General features: G+C 35.2%; 1 protein-coding gene across 2 annotated transcripts in view; it reads left to right on the top strand.

The window, feature by feature from the left end:
• IMMP2L (inner mitochondrial membrane peptidase subunit 2) overlaps positions 1-19899 on the top strand; it is a 446117-nt gene that overhangs the window by 278785 nt on the left and 147433 nt on the right. The gene's annotated exons all lie outside the window — the stretch shown is intronic.

Raw genomic sequence — 19899 nt, 5'->3', positions numbered from 1 at the left:
ACACTTCATTTTTAAAGGCCCAGGTGGTGACTGGTTACCTAAAAAATGCTTTACTGTGATATTTTGTTGGGTGACAATAAAACATCTGTGTCATACTTAAAATGATAGTGAAGGAATAATTCCCCTGATTATTGCTAACTAGGAAATCCATGGCATTTAATGCTGTAACATATTGCTGTATTCTCATTCTGTTACCAAAATTAATCAGGCATCATTTGCTTGTCTGCAGATTGTTCAGGTAGATCCCCAGGAGTTCTAAAACTCTCTTTTTTTAAAAAGGCAACAATTAAAAGCATGTTTATTTCCTTTCAAAGAAGACTGCTTTGGGACTCAGTGTTTATCTCAGTCAGAGTTTGTCTTGAAAATCACATTTCAGTTTTTGAATGGAAGTTAAATATTCTTGGAAACAAAGACTGTACCATACTCTTTACAATTCACTAGCTGGTTGGTTAAATTGTAGAGCTCTCACTGTGTTTGACATTCAGCTCGTAAATTACATTTTCATAGTTGTTTACAGTCTGATACTTAACTACAGTCCTAAGGATTTACAATGAGATTGACTGGCTTGGTCATGGCCTACCTTCATCAGGGGAAGTTCTACCATTTGTTTATGTGAGAGCTAAACTGAGAACTAAGTTACAGCTATTTTTTTTTCCCTTTTCTTCAGAAGCATGCATATTAACTCTGGCTTTTAGCATTAAAATTGGAAACTTGATTATTTGTATATAAAGAGACAGTACACTGTTCATACTGGTATTGTGCACATTCAATTTGATTTTTTTCTATCTTAATTGCTTAATGAGCAGCAGATATTTATATTAGACCTGTAGACAAGTAGATGGGCTTTGAGTAATATACTTTGTCAAGAAAAAAAATAAGAACAGGAAAGGACCTTCTGCTTTTTTTTTTGGTTTGTTTTGTTTTGTTATAGAAAACTAAATAGTCGTACTCTGTACACATGAGCTTCTATGTAATGCAGAGAGTATACAGTCTTACTAACGTTCATTTTTTGTCCACTTTAGGAGATGGTACATGCATTCTAACTGATAGGAAAACTCTAGGAAGTGCCTTCCACCTAAGCAGAATTAGAACACACTACATTCGAGCTCTTGTACTTGAGTAGGTGTGTTTGTACTCTAGATTGAATCTTGCTGTGAAGAAAGATTCCAAGAAAGAACTCTGCCAAGTCTGATCATTTCTGCTGCCTTTTGTACATGGGAAATGGAATAGGGTATTCCTCAGCCCTTGGTGTCTGTGAGCCTCTGTGTGATCGTACCTGGAATACTTTACTGGAGCTCAGTCAGAGTTATTAGCACATAACTTGCACTGTGAAAAATGTACTGATCTGTGGAAACTGGCAAATCATTCCGACAAGTGAGATTTTATAAAAACAGTGGTTAAGTGGTTAATATTAGGTAATGGTACCTAATATTATGTTGACCCTCACTTGTACTAGATAATTTAATTTCTAAGTTTTAATGATGTGATTACTTCTTTAAGTATTTGAATATAGCTTGATATTCACTTATTTTATAAAAAGTTGAAAATTGCAAATACTTTTATGTGATTTTTCAACTCTCAGAAAATTCAATATGCAGTTATGTATGCAGATAATAGGTTTGTGCAATACATGTGTATACATCATCTATCAAGTCTGTTTATTCCTATGGGACTTGACTTCAGCAAGTATTATTCAAAGTGAGAAAATCTACTTAGAGCTGTCTCATTGCCTTCTGTAATCTGTGTAATCACTTGTGGCTGCAGTGGCCATTTATTCCTTCAGTAAACAGTGTGAAAATTTCACTTTTCCACATTTAAGGGTAGAGATTCTCAATCCATATTTCTACCAAGTTGGAGAAAATAAGCTTTACCCTTCTTCACAAAAAAAAAAAATAAACTGAAATTAACTATTTTGAAATGGTAAGAGTAAGACTCTGAAGATTTCTTATTAATTGCAGTGTAGAAAAAAATGTGTAAACACTTCCCAACTGTTGCCTGCAATTGGAGTCCTTTTAAGGTTTAATGAAGCAGTGTACTTGAAAATAGCAGGAATGTAGATGGGTAAGCAAGTAGGTTGGTGATCTGAAACTGAGTGTTGTTAATCTGCACACAAATGATGATGAACACAGAGGCATCGATGCAGGATGCTATCAAGACCCAATCTTTTCCCTCCTGTTACCATAATTATTATGCCTCATGACAGCCAAATGGGAAACCACACTTGGTAGATAATGGGCCCTGTTTTTCGTAAAGTTGATCATCAACTGAGTAAACCAAACCTTAAATTTACTTGAACTGATTTAAGCAAAGACTGTGTGTATCTGAGTGCAATCAGCCCTTACAAGGAAATGAGTTCTAACAATTTAAATAGTAATCGTACAGCTACTTATACTGCACATCTCGTTGGTAATTAAAAAAAGTCTAATATTTTATTTCATGCTGCTTGAGTAGTTTCACAAATACCTTTAATCACTGACTTTAATCAGAATTGGTAGCTTTTCATAATGTCTTCATAAACCATCTCAGCTGTAATCATCCAGCTATGCCAAAACTTTCTGGTTACTTAAAGCTAAAACAGTGTTAGTCCCTCTGTCTCTCTGTTGATCCATCCATTCCATCTGACAGTGTAGGATACCTTAGTGTCCTACTCTTCCACAGCTTTAATTGTGTGGCTTTTGGCATTCGGTTCCTTATTGTCTAGCACAGGTGTCAACACTGGGGAAGCTTCCTCATTTGCTCTCAAAATAAGGATTTCCTTTCTTGCCCAGAGTTATTCATCTAACTTATGGAAGGATTTTACCAGCTGACCGATGAAATGTTTTACTCAGTACCCAGAAGCTTTCATTTATTTGCCATCATCACTAAGATGATCAGGGGGCTGGAGCACCTCCCCTATGAGGACAGGCTGAGGGAGTTGGGCTTGTTCAGCCTGGAGAAGAGAAGGCTGCGGGGTGACCTCATTGCAGCCTATCAATACCTGAAGGGAACCTACACCCAGGAGGGGAGTAAACTCTTCAGAAGGGCTGACAACAGCAGGACTAGGGGAAATGGATCCAAGTTGAAGGAGGGAAAATTTAGGTTGGATGTTAGGGGGAAGTTCTTCACAAGGAGAGTAGTTAGGCCCTGGAACGGGCTGCCCAGGGAGGTTGTGGATGCCCCGTCCTTGGACGTGTTCAAGGCCAGGTTGGACGGGGTCCTGGGCAACCTGATCTGAATGTGTACGTTTGGTGGCCCTGCTAGGCAGGGGGGTTGGAACTACATGATCCTTGAGGTCCCTTCCAACCCGGGTGATTCTGTGATTCTGTGATTCTGCTTAACTGAGAAGAATCCAGAGCTCTCTTGGAAATGAACTAGAGCTTTGTTAAACTAGTTTACATTCATCTACATTGGAGAATTTAAATTTATTAATTAAAATTTATTTTAGCTGTGTTGAAGCCTCTTAGTGCTGATCAGATCTCTCTGGTGCTTTAGTGCTATTTGAATTAAGACAAAGACAGTCTTACTTTTGCAGGTGGCAACAAAAACAGTTGCAACAGTAAACCCACAGAGAGTAATTGGAGTGGATGAGAAGAGAAGGAGCACAGGGAGCTAGAGTCAGTAAAATGGCAGTACTTGCCTCAGGCAGGCCTGCAGCCCCTCAACAAGGAGCATGAGACCAGCCAAGGAATGTGGTCAGAGCAGCCAAGAGATTTGCCAGTCTCCAGGTATGAGGCAGATATAGGCTTGGAAGTCAGAACTGTGGTTTAGGGCTAGCAGTGTCCTGTAAGAAAGAAAAATGTATTTGTCTCTAAAGCATTTCAAAAAAGGTACTATAGCATTTCCTGGTGGCAAAGAAGACTATGTTGCTGTGTAATGAAAGACGTGCTGTTGTCTCATCATTATCTTTGCTGTTGAATGCACAGAATATATTAATTCAGAAATGCAAGATAAGTTATAGAAGTATTGACAATTTATGTGTAGTGCACAGTTAAAAGTCCTTCACGTAGGTACTAGTTGGGAAACACAGTTTTTGTTACACACCAAATGATTTTTGTGTCCACTTTAAGTGGAAAAGGTCTTAAGCAAAAAAATAATGAGGCCCTTAGACGTCTTGTGTTGAGCATCCAATACAACAGCTCATTTTAAAAAATTTCATTTGAACTGTAGTACTACTTTCCAAAATATGTACAATTATAAACTGATCAGTTGAGTACAGGGTTGTAATTCCATACATAATAAAAAAAAATTAAATACACAGTGTGTGCACTACTGTTCTTATTGCTAATTTTCTTTGCAGAATTTATTATCCTTTTTAAGGCTTGTTAAATTGAAATGGAGAAGGCCTTTTTAATTTCATTCTTATATTTTCTGCTCCAATACATGAATGAGACATTGTGATTCAACAGTTACAGAGAAGACTGCATCTGTCTCATTAAGATACTTACAATCTAAAGTCTTTCTGGAAGATACATTATTTCTCACTTAACTGCTGCCAGCAATCAAAAACTCATTTATTCACAAATGAACTTGGCAATAAAAATTCTAGTTTATTTTTTTTTTTCCTCTTTTCACCTAATCTCTAAAAGTAATCTCTTGATGTCATTAATATTTTAAGAAAAGGAAAATTACTTTTGTTTTCCTAATACAGTTATGAGCTGTTACTGTAGCTTACAAAACTGTTTTTGAGGGAACATTGTTGTAGAGACCATTCAGTGTAATCAACGTACTTTTTAGTTGTTTATATTTATCCTTTTATGAAGGTAGCTTGGGTTTTTCTGTAAGCTGGCAAGTGTCTTATCAGAACTCTATTGATTTTGTAGAGACTGGATGACGTAGTATTTCACTGAAGATGGGAATATCTGAACAAATGTCTGAGATCTATCAACGGTGTTTGTAGAAAATTGTTTACTCATCTAACAGGCAGCTGGATGGACCTGCACTGGGTGTTAGGAATCTGAATTTTTTTTTCTTGAAATTCTTTTCTCGTGACTTCGAGTAAATATGTAGTTCTTGAGTTATGCTTTCTGTGTATAAAGTATATAACTATACTTTTTATTAAGTGGTTTATATGCTGTTAAACAGGCTTCCTGCTTGCATATCTTACCTTTTAAAATGTTTCTACTTGCACTCCAGTGTAAAAAATTCACACAAGTTAGCCATTACAATGCATCAAAATAAGAAAGAGAATAAGAGAGAAATCTGTTATTTGTTTCCTTATATCGTACTGGCACAAACAACAGTCACAGTCACATTTTTCTTCTTAGGCTTAACTATATTCTTGTATATTCTTTAACACTTTTTGTGCATATTTTTGAGCATATTTTTGTCACTCTTTCAAATGTTTTTCCTCTGGCTACTACAGTCACTTCTTTGAGTTCACCCAAGGTATAGGCTTGCAAATATAACTTAGTGAAGCATAAGAAGAAACGTGAATGTTTAAATATCCCTCTTTTACTAGGAGGTGGAGTACCTTAGTTTGTCCTGCATTTGGTGATGACTAGTGACAGTCATGAATATAAATATCATCAGACATCTAATATATCTTGCACTTTTGCAGAGGTGTAAGCAGAAACTTCCCATGATTGAATCAATACGTGCATGTATGTACAAACTCTGTCATGTGTCAGAAATCAAACTCGTTATTATTTCCTTTCCTTATTGACCCTTAACTGTGAAGAGCAAACTAACAAATAAAGATCTCAGAGGAATAAGCTATGAAATCACTATACGTTTTGTCACTGCTGTGCCTAAACAATGGCATATCTATTCACATAGTACAGAATCTAGGCCACTAATAGCTTGCTTACTTTCAGTCTACCTCGACTGAAGTGAACCTGACACAGACTAGTGTCAGGTTTCTTTGAGATGTCTAGCCTTGAATCTGCTCTAGATTTCTGCCTTTAGTTTCAGGATGGATATGCAGGCTATACATTTTATTTTCATGCTAGAGACCACGTGAAGAAAATCCTTGTTGAAATTATGCATAGTTATGTTTGTTAGTCATAGCAATTCAAAAAGAACATGTTACCCACATTGTTTTCCAGAATTTTTCATCCAGTAGCGATCTGGTTACAGTCACAGCATATAAACCAACAAGAGGGACAAGAGGCTTGTGTATGGATCCATCTTCATGGACAACAAGATATAATGTACTGTAAGTACAGTGTTTCAACAGTACTATAAGTAAGGTGTTTCAACCATGCCCCATATTTTCCTCATTAAGTAAAAATATAAAAATAAGTGTCCAAAGAAATATTTATTTTTTCAGATAATGAATGTGTTGGCTGGAATAACCCAGCTGTGGATGTAGCAGGTGTTGTCCTTTGTTGAGTGAAGGCAATTGCAGAGATAGCCATAAGTGTGCCAGCAGTTCAGACCTTCCTTGACTCTGTGATGCCTCTCTGGGGTTACATGTTATTCACTGCCTTCAGAGAGTTTAATACTGCTTAATCCTAGCAAAGGCAAGCTTGTGAAAATCTGAAGGAAGAGAAGCTTTCTTTTTCCTTTTTTATTTTTGCTTTTTTTCTTCCCTCTTAGAAGATGATAAACAGGCGGGAATTTGAGTTACTATGTGTTCCTACACAACATAGTTAAGCATAGTCGCGGACATCCTAGCCTGCTGAATAGTCCTTGCTGCTGCTAGTTGTTTTGCTGTCGGTGACTCATCTTGCCAACTTGAACTGATTGCAACTTAAAGCATGGAAAATTCTTCTCTTTCAAATGCAACAGCTTTTTTTTTGCTTTTTTTTTTTTTTAAATATTGTTTTGATTATGTTCCAATTATTCATTTTTAAACAATTTCCCCAATGAGTACTGTCTGCATAGTGAACAGCAGAGATGAATGCACTGTTAGCTTTTGATCTAACATTGTAAATAATGAATATAAGTTATATTGTCACTAAGTGACACTAAGTGTCACTAAGATTGTAGAGAGTTACATAAGTGTTAACTCAATTGTTATCTCAATTAAAGAGACATACACTAATCCTGAAATTTCTGAAGTAATCAATTCTTAAACCAAAACTTGTAGATACTGCTATATAGCCTTACATCATTTCTTTCAAAGAAGTGAGGTTTTATTTGTCTTATCACATTTTTTTGTGGTACTGAGGAGCGTGGTTTAGTTGGCAGCATTGGTGGTAGGTGGACTGTTGGACTAGATGATTCTAGAGTTTTTTTCCAACCTTAATGATTCTGTGATCCTGTGACCAAGGTTTCAACAGTCCTACTGCTGTATTACATGTGCTGAACACATTGCCAGCTTGAGTTTTAGGGAACTGTGTGAGTAACTGTTCTGCAGTGATGCATCATTTGGAGCATGTATTTAAAAGCTATATTTTGAGCCATAAGTATCTCAAAACTCTATGCCTTGCAGCTCAAATATATTCCTGTATATATTTTATGTTCTTTGTCTTCAACAAATACATATTAAAAATAAATAATAAAACAGTATGGAGAGAATTAAATTGTTCTAAGAAGCTAATGTGCAATAGGCATCTGTGTCATAAGGATCTGTATGATTTTCCACATTTTTTTCTTGATGTTTGTATATTCATAACCCCTGTACTTTGCATTGTTGTTCTTACTTTCTTAAGGAATGGGTTTGATAGTGCTTCTCTCACACTCAGCTGAATGGCAGTTTGTTTTTTCAAATCTGCTTTGGATATGCACTTTTCATGAAAATGTGAAGCATTCGGTTTAGAATGCAAAGTTTGAATTAACTGAATTTATTTTTCTGCGCTTACTGATGTTCAGTGTCAACAAGGCTCAATACATACAGTGAATGTCAACACATTTCAGAATCTGTCAGTGCTGTCCAAAATACACAGAATAGTATGTGAACCACATATTTAAAAGATTGATTCCTTGATCCAGTAGAAATTTTGAAGTTTCATTAATGCCACCGCATATCCTCCTGCTTTTATTTCTTCTAGGATTTCATGCTGCTAACACTGCAAACGTTTCTGTTCACTGAAGAGTAAGGAATTGGTTTCTTTGATATCAGTTGTTGACACTAGCCTTTATCATCAATACTTCTAAGCATATATTTTCTATTTAGTCACCCCCCAGCTGTTTTCTGCATGGAAACTTTCATTATTTTTTTTTTTTTTACTTAGGAAATGTTCAGGAAAGGAAAGCTTTTTAAAAATAAAAGGTGGATGGATAGGATGAAGAAACATAAAAATTGCCATAAATATTCTGACATTTAGTAAGACTGCATAGTTCACCTAGTTCTAACATGGATCTAATCTGAAAAATTAATAAAGATACAAATGTGGTGACTTATTTGAACTTCAGCCTTATGGAGAAGAGTGACACATCATCAGAATGCGTGACAAATGTATGTAAAGTTTAATTCAGTCTTTTCAGCTTTCTTCTTCTCCAGCCAGTCTCTCCCTTTTCTAGCAATATTCTGAGCAACATATCATTTACTTGGAGGAAAAAAGTGACAAGGACCTTTTGCAGGAAACTATCACACAGGATTGGGTTTGACAGGCTGGATGGGCGAGGGTTTGTTTTTTTGCTGCCTGAGAGTGAATAATACATTTTGGGTGGAATAACTGGAGCAATCCATAGTGTAGGAAGAGAAGCGTTGCTGGGAAGGTGGAAAACAAGCATGCAGACCAAGCCCTTGGGCTCCGTGTGCAGATTGCTCCTCACAAAGCAGGGGAACAATAAAGCTTGTAAACTGCTTTTTGTAATGGGAAAATGATCTGTAAGATAAATATTTTACTCATTTATGCTGTTCTTTGTTGTAGACACTTCTGGTTTATATCATTTTCCCCCTTATTTTTTTTAATAAATATGTTGGAAGACAGGAAGTATCTTGCAGCTGAGGATCCTAAAAATTTCAGCAAAAAACAACATAGGGCATCATTTTACTCTTGGCAAACTTCAGATTTCTTTCATGTTTGCTCAGGTGATCAAAGTCTCTTAAAGAAATATCCTCAGTTATTTTGCAGGATCCCTTCTGCTATCTAATGAAAGTACACAAGTAGAGGATAATGCAATTAGAGTCTAATGGAGCACAATGCTTGATGACCTGCTGACATAGTAGATCAGCTTTTGATAAAGAATATCGTATCATATAGAAAAATACTCCCTATTATACTTCTCATTGCTGCTGTTTTTTCGCCAAATCTGTAACTGCTATATTGCAAGGATTTGTGTCAGTAGCCAATCTGTGGTTAAGTCATCCTGGGCTTATCTGCAGAGTGGACACTTGCAGTTAATTGTGGGTATTTTTCATCAAAAACTATCTAAATTAAAAGCAGCAGTTTAAAAGAAGAAAAAATGTTATGTTGGTATCAATTCATTGTAGGAGTTTGTAACCATGTCCATGTCTTATAACTGTTCTTTTTTTTTTTTTTTTTTAATTGTCATACCTTAAAACCTTCTCCTCCAAAAGGTGATTCATTCACTGTAATTTTCAGTTACATTCTGTGCCTTCACAATATCAGAAAAGGTTTTTAGAGGATGTGCGACATTTTTACAGAAGTAATTGCTAATAATTCTAAGTTCAAGACTTGTATCAGCCTCTGTAGAGATGTTTTAAGGCATTTTTATTCTCCTTTGGATTTGCAATGACCTGATGTCTCTGTTCTTAAAATTGTTTCGTTTTCTTCTGATTTCTCGCCAAAACAAGGAAACAGAATGCAAAAACTCAAAGCTATTGAAACTTCTCTTTTCTGTCTACTATTGAAGTAGAAAAATACAGTTCATTTAGCTTCCCAGAATTTAGCAATACAAAGATCACCCTGATGAGTTATTCCATAATCCAAATAATATCTGATTTTTTTTATTAAATTATTATTTTATTAAAATATTACAAGCATTTTAAGAATATATTCTATTATCTTAGTTTTGGTCTTCCATTTACTGCAAATATTTTATTTGCTTTCCTGTATTTTCTTTTATTTTTTGTTTTTTCATTTCGTTTGGATTCTTATAAGGTAGATTAAATAATATTTTAAAGACATTTATCTTTTGTCATTTTCTATTGAGATAGCTATACTAAGCTGAAATTTGGCTCCCTTTCTCAATCAGGATTCTCCTCTAGAAGATGATTCATTCCGCTTTGTCTATTTCCTTCTGTACCCTGACAATAACAGACTTAACTCCCCTGGAAGGCTTAGTTTCTTGACCATAGCATCAAGCTTCTCAGAAATATCAAGAACAAGATTTTCTCTGCAGGTGCTTGAAGTAGCATTTAGAAAAATGTAATAAGCAATGTTATTATGGTATCTAGGTGATTTCAAAGGTAGACCAAAAACTTAGGATTCTTCAGCATCACAAGTTAGTTTCCTATCTAAACTAAATAAATTGTTACTATCGGGTATCCTACATGAAACCTGAGAATGATTTTCAAACATTTGAGTACATTTTGCAGGTTATTGTGCCTTTCCCTCTTTTGTCTGTTGCAAAAGAGCTACATAATGTTTTCTTTCTATTAAAAACCAGAATATTTGAGTAGCTATAATAATGATGAAATTTGGTTGCATAACAGCATAACAGTTAGTGAAACAATGAAGATTTTACTGTTGTTGACTTAAGCATAAAAGGCAAGATATTCTCATTTGCAGACTGTGCTAACTTCCACTTTGCTAGATAAATATTTCTATGTACGCTTTCAAAGGCAAAGGTTAAGGTATAGAGTTTTTCAACCTTTTGGAAAAGGTGAAGATAAGGTGAAACGGCCAGTTAAAACAGCAAGTAATTAATTGAGTCTCTCTGTTAACAGGAAGAAGGTCAAGTGCACATAACTATTGCGATTACACAGTCTGCATTACGAGCGGCTGAGTCATTTAACCTCAGAGTGGTTAGATTGGAATGATGAGAACCAATTAAATAAGATTTTACTTCAAAATAATACCTATACTTGGAAGTTACTATAGGATTTTGCAGTTTTCAGGGTGATTTGTCATTAGTTTTGCAATCTACCAATTATTTTTATTCCAATTAAACACTTTAATGTGTTTTCAGTTTTCCTTTTTTTTCCTTGCCTCACTTCAACTAACTTGCTGAAATCTCGGAAAAGTAATATCATCTTATGGAGACACAGTTGATTTCTTTTCTTCTCTCTTTTATCTTGACTTTGCCTTATAATTCTGAAAGCTTTTCAGATGCCCTGTTTGGATTGCAGGATCCGACGTGTAGAAAGAACTACTTTTGATACTGTCAGTTTTGTTGTTTTCTATTCTGTTTGAAAAATGAAGACTAAATCAGAATGTAGGGAGGAGCCAGGGCTCTCTGTGGAGTAGGGACCAACGGTTAAGGGGAGAGAAGTGTGGATATTCAAGAACTGCAGAGCTTGAGGCAGTTGTTTACATATCCTAATTGTTCCATAGCAATATGACAAGGTATATGACTCCTTTACAGAAGCTTTATGATATTCAGATTGTTGTTTCTGTGTACAGTGTGCTTAAAATTCCCCATGAAGCTTCAGGGATGCTTTGTTTTAGGTGCTGGCGCATTTTAAAAATGAATAAAACTGAAATATTGTCTTTCCAGCAGTACGTGCTTGCAGTCTGTAATTACTGCAAAACACTACTTTCAGTGAAAACAAAATAGCTTTTTGGCAGTGAGGAATTTTGCTTTTCAACAGGGGTTTGACTAAGAAATGCTAATATAATACGGAGTTAAATTAAGAATTACGGGATATTACTAGAAGTGTAGTTTTCCTTGTATTTTTAATTATTGTACATATTTTCCAGGAAGCTTCTGAGGAAATCAAGCATCACTAGAACTTATGCTTAACCAGTTGGTGCAGTTTTTGTCTTGAAGTACTTTGTAAATTATGGATGAAAAATGGTGTCACGGAGTTAACTAGATCAATCTATGCCTGTGACAGGGGGACCCCTGGGCCCCCCTCTGGCCCCCACAAAATGGGAAGGGAAAGGGAAAAGGGATAAGGAGATGGAAACTTGGCTCAAGGAAGGAAAAGAAAAAAACAGCGGCAACGATCTATGGAGGAAAACTTATTTTACTAACTGTGATATCAGAATGCAAAATAACACAATGTAATACGATCTAATTGAAATTGAGACTAATCAAATAAAATAGATGAGAGAGAGTTCCCGAGTCCGAGTCAAACCCGAAAAGCTTGGTACGGCTAGGAAAGCACCCTCCAGCACCCACTGCAAGGCAGTAAGAGACTGCCCATCCGGAAGGGCCAGATCCCATGACTTCTGTAATATATAGGGAGAGGTACCCAGAACTGGAATATTAACACTTCAACACCCAGTGCACTGCAGCTTGTTATGATGTGGAATAATGAAAACCAAAAAACACAAAAATGAGACAAATGGTAACTATTCAAAACGAGTCTCTAAATACTATTTTGTAGGACTGGTGTTTGTAGTTTATACGTAGATCAGAGGGAATCCGGAGCAATCGAAAAACATTTTTAATTGGTGTCGCTATCTGTTACCATTGTCAAAAGAATGTATGATTTCTATGTAATATCTCAATATTAAAAAAAATATATCCAGTCTGTGCCAGTTATTTTAATGTAATACCTTTTAAGATCAATAGGAGGTCAAAACCAGGCTACCATGGCACAAACATGGGTTTTGCAGTATGGCATACCACTTGGAAAGCTTTTGAGATGGACCTGTGCCAACCTCATGAAGTTCAATAAAGCCAAGTGCAAGGTCCTGCACCTGGGTCAGCACAATCCCTGGAGAATGGCTTGAGAGCAGCCGTGAGGAGAAAGATTTGGGTGTACCAGTCAATGAAAGACTCTGTATGAGCCGGCAACATGCACTTGCAGCCCAGAAGGCCAACTGTACCCTGGGCTGCGTCAAGGGAAGCGTGACCAGCAGGCAAAGGAAGGTGATTCTGCCCCTCTACTCTCTGCTTTCATGAGATCCCACCTGGAGTACTGAGTCCAGTTCTGGGGCACCAACAAGGAAGGACACTCATAGTTGGAGTGAGTCCAGAGGAGGGCCACAAAGATGATCAGAAGGCTGGAGCAAAAAATTATTTTCTAGGAACAGGTTATTATTTACTATTTATTCTTTACTATTATTTACTGGAACAGGTTGCCCAGCAATGTTGTGGGTGCCCCCTCCTGGAAGCATTCAAGGCCAGGCTGGATGGGGCTTTGAGCAACCTGGTCTAATGGGAGGTGTCCCTGCCTATATCAGGGGGGTTGGAACTAGACGATCTTAAAGATCCCTTCCAACCCAAACTTTTCTATGGTTCTATGGAAGTGAAAGATTAAGGAAAAAGTGCAAATGATTTTAAGATGGGCAGTTAATTTTCAGTATTTAACACCAACAAAAGAAAAGCTTTAGAAAAGACTTACCTCAGCAAAATGATTACAAAGCTTATTCTCATTCTATCTTCAGAAACTAAAATATGGCTGAGGCTAGTCAATTCAAAAATAAGTTTTGTCAGGCACTGCTGATAGCTCTTATCAGTAACATTACAGTATGATTATGGAAAAGTTATTTTGATAATGGCAGTAAGTTAGCATGTAAGTTTTCATCAAAAATCATTTATACTACCACTTTATACTACCTTTCCTTTTGTAGAATAGATGTGAACAATATACATTATAAAGTGGTTCAGTTCAGCTGCAAGGATGTAGACATGGCTTGGGAGAAATCTATGAATGGTGATGCTCCTATCATATTGCTTTGCAATCCCAGTTCAAATACTGTTTTTGTCAGTTGTCTTCATAATCATTGCTTAAGCCTGTGAACAACATAATTAATTAATAAATTAATAAATTAATAGAGCAGCTTTCTTGTTATAGCATGACCTGACTGACATGTTTACTGTCCATATTCAGAATATGAACTGTAAGTAATAATCAAAACATATTGGCAGAGTGTTTTAGCAAGGAAATGACTCAGAGAATGTTTTAGATAGCACTTTTTTATCCTTTCAGTATCATCTCCCAGTATGAAAACAATGATACTTTTACCTAAACATATGAAATAAATGGAAAATTTTTTAAAACATCAAAGAGATTTTGCATTGAGCCAACTTAAGGTTGGGCAGGTTACTCTTCTTAGTCTATTATTCAGCATAGTAGTAAGCCCAGCTGAATCATACTGGCTTCTCAGGTTTGTGTACCACAAAGAAATTGGAAATGTCAGAAGTGTGGTCACAAAAGTGATCCTGGAATTGGAAAACTAACTGTACACTAAGAAGCTTAAGAGCTGATGTATCTTAGAAAAATGTAAGAAAACTGTTGTGCCTAAATCTTTCTCCATGAGGAAGAAGAAAAACATAGAAGGTTTTTCTGCCTTGGAGGAGGAGGCATGGAATTGAAATTGAAGTTGGACAAATTCCATTTTGAATGCAGATGCAATTTCCTAGTAGTAAGAATAATTAAATTTGGGAATAATTTCTCTTTATGTTAGGCTCATTGTCATTCAGGATGCTTAAGATTATACCATAATCTTCTCTACAGATGCTTTATGGTAGAATTAGGTGCAGTCCAAAAAGACAGATAATAAGAATCTTTGAACATTAATTAAGAGCTTCAGTCTGCTCTCTTTTGGCAGAGACTGCATTCTGTTGTTTTGTTTTGTTTTGTTTTGTTTTGTTTCTAAAGTATCAGCATCATAATTCTTATATTTGAATGGGACTAAAGGCTCTTCATAGTTATGAGTGCAAGATAATGTTGGAAGGCACCTCTGGTGACTGTGTAGTCCTAACAGTCGCTCAGAGCAAGGGCAGCTCCAAAGATGGGTCAGGCTCCTCTGAGACGTGTCCAGTCGAGCTCTGTGCATCTGAGTTTCTCAGTCTCTCTGCACAGCCTGTAGTGCTGCTTAACCACATGTAATGTGATTTTTTTTTTTCTCATGTCCATCTGGAATTTCCCTTGCTGCAACTCATGCTATTTCCTTTTCTCCTTCTGTTTTGCACCTCTCAGAAAATTCTGACTCCTTTCTCTCTAATCACTCACCAGATAGCAGTTAAACCTCATGCTTCTTCTCTGATCTGTAAAGCCTGTTCCTTTAGCCATTACTCTTCTGTTACTATCATTTTGGCAGCCCTTCATTTTATTCAGTTTGTCAATATCTTGCTTGAAACTGAATACAGATACTGGGCCTGAGTACGAGAAACATCCAATGCAACAGTTCTTTGTAATTCTGTAAAATAGAATTTGGCAACAATTCTATGTAACAGAATTATATAGAGTTCTGTACAGTAGAATTTAGCAACAACAATGACAGCTATTATATCATGTGCTATCTTCCACAATATAGAAATTTTCTCAGAACCTGCTATATTGTAGGTTAAATATTATATGTATTATGAGATTCAGTATCTGCTGGAACTAGAAGGAAATAAAACATTTACAGAAAGAAAAAAAAAAAAACTGAGAAGTTTAAATCAAACTATTAACTGTGGTGTTTCTCTGCATAAAGAATTATGGAATTGAAATAGTAATTATGGACTGGAAAATACGAACACATTAACGTTTTTTATTTAGAAAATTTGTTCATATACCATATAAATTGCACTTGACTTTTATAAATGGATCTATTAAATCTGTTTAGTCCTAGCTGTAGTATTAGGAGGAATGAAAGGATAGATACTACTACGTATTTTCAACTGTATGAAACTGTGCTCCTAATAGGAAGCTCCTTCATCATAGGTGAAGGGCAGATAGCTTTTTTTTGAAGGGTTAGCATCTTCGTCTAGAGCATGATGCAGCCAAGTAAAACTCCATTTACCTTATTAAGCAGTGCCAGCAAATAAGCATGAGGTAGCTCTACTGCCTCTCTTTTTCCTCTTCCTCCAAGCATAGTTCAAAAATAAACCACTAAAATTGTACTATAAGGTTCCCAATTCTGTAGGTATATTGATAACATTTATTCTGGGCTTCAGCTACATTTTAGTTACTGCTCTGGCTATTTTATGGATCCCCAGAAGGCTAAAGGAGGAGATAAACAACTCATTTTTCATTTGGTAGCAGTTCTGGAAATGCCCAGAAGTGTTAACTGTAACTGTGTTGGAATTTTAAGATCAGAGAGGAATTAATTTGGGGAAATGAAGAGGTCGCAGGGTGAATGGTTTTGGATCATAGCTTTAGATTAAGATCTCAGAAGTTTCCAAATTATCTTGTTTTATGGAATTAAAACCTTATTATCTGTCATTAACAATGTAAATCAAAGCAGAGAAGATGTCTGTAAAGAAGGTGGCCTCCATTACTTCATTTTTTTCATGCTAGGACAGTAAAACGTTCATTGTTTCAGTTACAGCCAGGTCAATGATGAAGAAATTGCATAAAAATAAACTGTGAATAATCCGAAGGCAAATTTCCAGCTGCTGCTAAACGTCTTCCTTCTATCTCATGAAAAAGTAAAGCTGTGTGCAAACAGTAATATATAGATGCATGTAAACAGATATGTACATACAAACACAACACAAGCTTTAGGCATCTTCAACTTTTTAATAAATACCTTATAATATCCTATATAAAATGCTATTATCAGAGGTATCAAAATTTAAACTATTTTAAAAGGTGAGCACAAAAGCTGTACAGGTTGACTAGGATAATGGTGATGAGTTCACAATCAAGATATTTTTTTTTCTGGTGTATGTGCCCAGAAATTTTGAGTGTTCATTCAAGGAAAACATTGTTCTTTTATGAAGTAGCATTTATTTAGTTAGATTTTACTGTTATTCAAGTCTGATTTTTTTTCTGCTACTGATAGCTGTTGTGCTAATATCTATCAAAAAATGTAATTGCTTTTGGTGTGTCTGCATTGTGTTAGAACATATTCTGGTTCCTTTTTTTTAATCAATTACAGAGACTGCATTTTTGACAGGGGGTAATATTACATAGCACTTGGCTATACATATTAATATATTCCTTTGGAGAGTAGAAGCAAATCAGCTGTTTTTCTTCATTTATCTTACTGGGCTCTCAAAATACAGACTGAAAAGCACTCTCTCTAGAAAAGCCTGTAGAAACTTTAGTTCTAAGCTCTTCAGCATGATTTATTATGTGCACTTTTGAATACAGTTAAATAAATAAGGGTCAAGTAAAAATATGGAAATGCTATGCAAGTTTAATTATTGATAAAATTGTAATTAGCTTATGAAGCAGTTACGGAAAATTGTGCTAAGCACCAGTACGCATTAGAATAAATAATCCAAATAATGGAAAAGGAAAAGTTTTGGAGCAATATCATGACAAAGTACTCAGTTGATCAATCAGGAAACCCTTCGGAACAGTCATCAGCCTTCCTCTCATCTTCTTTCAAGGTAAATGTGCTCAGTAGAACTGCTATTCTACAGTGTAAATTCCCTGATGCAAAACTGAACACGGTGGAATGTGTGCTTGTACAAATTTTTATGAATGTTTATGTGTATGTGTATATATATGTGTACATTTTTTGTAAGAGTGTATCATTAAAAATAAAAATAGAAATGACATTTCATTTTTACTGGAGCAGTGAGATAATAACTAGAAAAGATTGTTAATATTTATTAATACTTACCTGATATAGAACAAGGTCTTAAGTTCTTATGTATTTGCAACTACTATTATACCCCTACTCACTAAACTGTATCATCTTATAAGCTTGTAAATCCTCAATTTCAGACTGGTTTTGGGATGCTTCACCTATAAAATCTAGCTGTAGTTGTGTCCGACTAGTCTTCATTTTCTCACTATGTTCTTTCCATGATGACATTACTGTCTTCAGCTCTGAAATGCATTTTTTTTGTCATTGTTGATAAGGAAAATGAACTCTTCACAGCTCTTCTGCTATAGTATATCTCCTAACTTTAGAACTAAATGTGTGTTAGTGGGAGGTGGTTCCTGTTCTCAGTTGTTTTTTGTTTTTTTTCTATCAGTATTATTTGGATGGATAAAAGGAAAGCTTTGCCAGAATACTGTGTAGGCTGGAAGTTGTATCTTGAAGAGCTTGCTAATGATGAATAAGTAATTTGCATCTGCCCTCATCACTCTATGATTCACCTCCACGTCTTCTTATCCTAAACTGCTTATTTCCTTTTCAAACAAGTGGACCAACGTGAGAGGCTTTAATCCAAAGTAATGATGACGCAGGCATTAGTTTTTCTTTCTGTAATGTATAGGTACTAGCAGAAAGGTAACCACTCATTAGAACAGATACTCATATCTCAGATTTAAAGTGATGCTTATTCAAAATCATGTTGTTTTTTTTTTATTATTTTTTTCCCCCAAATGAAGGCAAATTAATTTAGAGATCTATACTTACACTGCAATATATGTATACATATACTAATCAAATGGAAATGCTTACATGGGAAATTGCGAACAAACTTTGAAATTGAAGAGTTAAACCAGAAGAGAAGTTTCAAAGAACAGAAAAAAAATTGTTTTCATTCAGTTTTTAGGAATATACAATTCATCACATACGCTGTGAACTTTTTTCCATCAGTTCAGTTTTACATGAAAACATTACAGTATGAGTCCAAGTAAATAAAAAAAGAAATAAATAAACACAGAAGTATTTTTTGCAAATATTTTAAATGTATAAACGTTTGTAATAATAAAATATTTTTATTTAGGCTGCTTTCTAATTTAGAATGGCAGATGGTCACTGCTCGATAGAGTACACATTGAAACCTGTTAGGGAACAGTACGAGAAAGCGCTGTGGATACTCCACCTGTTTTAATCATATATGCATCTAAAATTTGATTAATCCTACCCAAGACTGATATGTTAAAAATAAAATAAAAAATCAATTATGTGTTCTCAGCATGATCAGGAACATGAAAGACGAGAGTTAAATGGAACATACAATACTGTGGATAAAAATAAATCGTTCTGTTAATAATTCAGCTAAAATGGTTTAAAAATTCTAAGGGAATCAAAGTACTTTTTTATGAAAATAAGGTTATTGGGCTTTGTAAACAATAAAGGGAAAATACCAGCTCTTTTGAAATTTAAAATTATAATCCTTCAATTTTAGGTCATTACAATGAAATATAAATAAGTTTCATAAGTATTGACACAAAAATAAGATTTTTGAAACTCTTTAAGCACTTCATTGTGTATTAAATTTTTATTTTAATTTTTACTTAGCCTGAAGCAATTTTCCTTTTCAATTTTTGTAAGAGCAATTGAACAGCACATGCCAGTAATCATACAGTTCTACTGATGAGTTTTTCGTCCAGATTCATTTCAGCATTCCTTTTTAAGAAAACGTAATCTTATTGTGCTACCAGTTGACCAGAGGTGAGCTTGAATGTACATTGGATCGTTGTGAAGATGGCATGACTAGTGTTTTCTGTAACAAAACCAGCAATGTAAACCCCTTTTAATTGCATTTCTAGCAGACTTGGAGTCTAAAATAAAGAACTCAAGCATCAGCAGAAAGTCAAAACCATTTTTTTCCTCACTACCTTTTCAGTATACAAGCTGCAAATAAGTAGGTTTTTAAGAATGTAAAAGAACTCTACCACATTTGCAAAATTAAAAGTAAAAAATGAAATAAAATGAGGTATAGAATCATAGTATGCAGAAAAGTAAGACTGTGGTGTGCATTAGTCTATCAAAACTCAGATAGAATAACACTTCTAGTAATCTTGTCTCTTAATATTCATGCAGGAACTTGGTTTATTCAGATTGAGTATGCAACTTCAGCTTTGCTTTTTCATAATACTGTGTAATGTGTGGCCATAATTCACTCAATAAAACATGATTCTAGGGAAAGAAATTGAAAAGAAGGCATGGTATTATAGGTATTATATACTTTCAGAAAAGTTTACATGTCTTTTTAAACTATCCACAGTTACTTAGGCAAGGTTTACCTGAATTTGTGAAAGTTATCAATATTAAAGTGGGGGATTCTTTTTTGCCCAAGGTGAGTGAGTCAGATGAATTTTTAAACACAATGTGATGTTAGCTTTTGATGGAAAATTCCAGTTTTATTATATGAATCTATTTGCAAAGGTAC

Source organism: Tympanuchus pallidicinctus, unplaced genomic scaffold (assembly GCF_026119805.1).
Source record: "Tympanuchus pallidicinctus isolate F22 unplaced genomic scaffold, pur_lepc_1.0 scaffold8, whole genome shotgun sequence".
Taxonomy (NCBI): Eukaryota; Metazoa; Chordata; class Aves; order Galliformes; family Phasianidae; genus Tympanuchus; species Tympanuchus pallidicinctus.
This window is presented reverse-complemented; position numbering and strand designations above follow the sequence as displayed.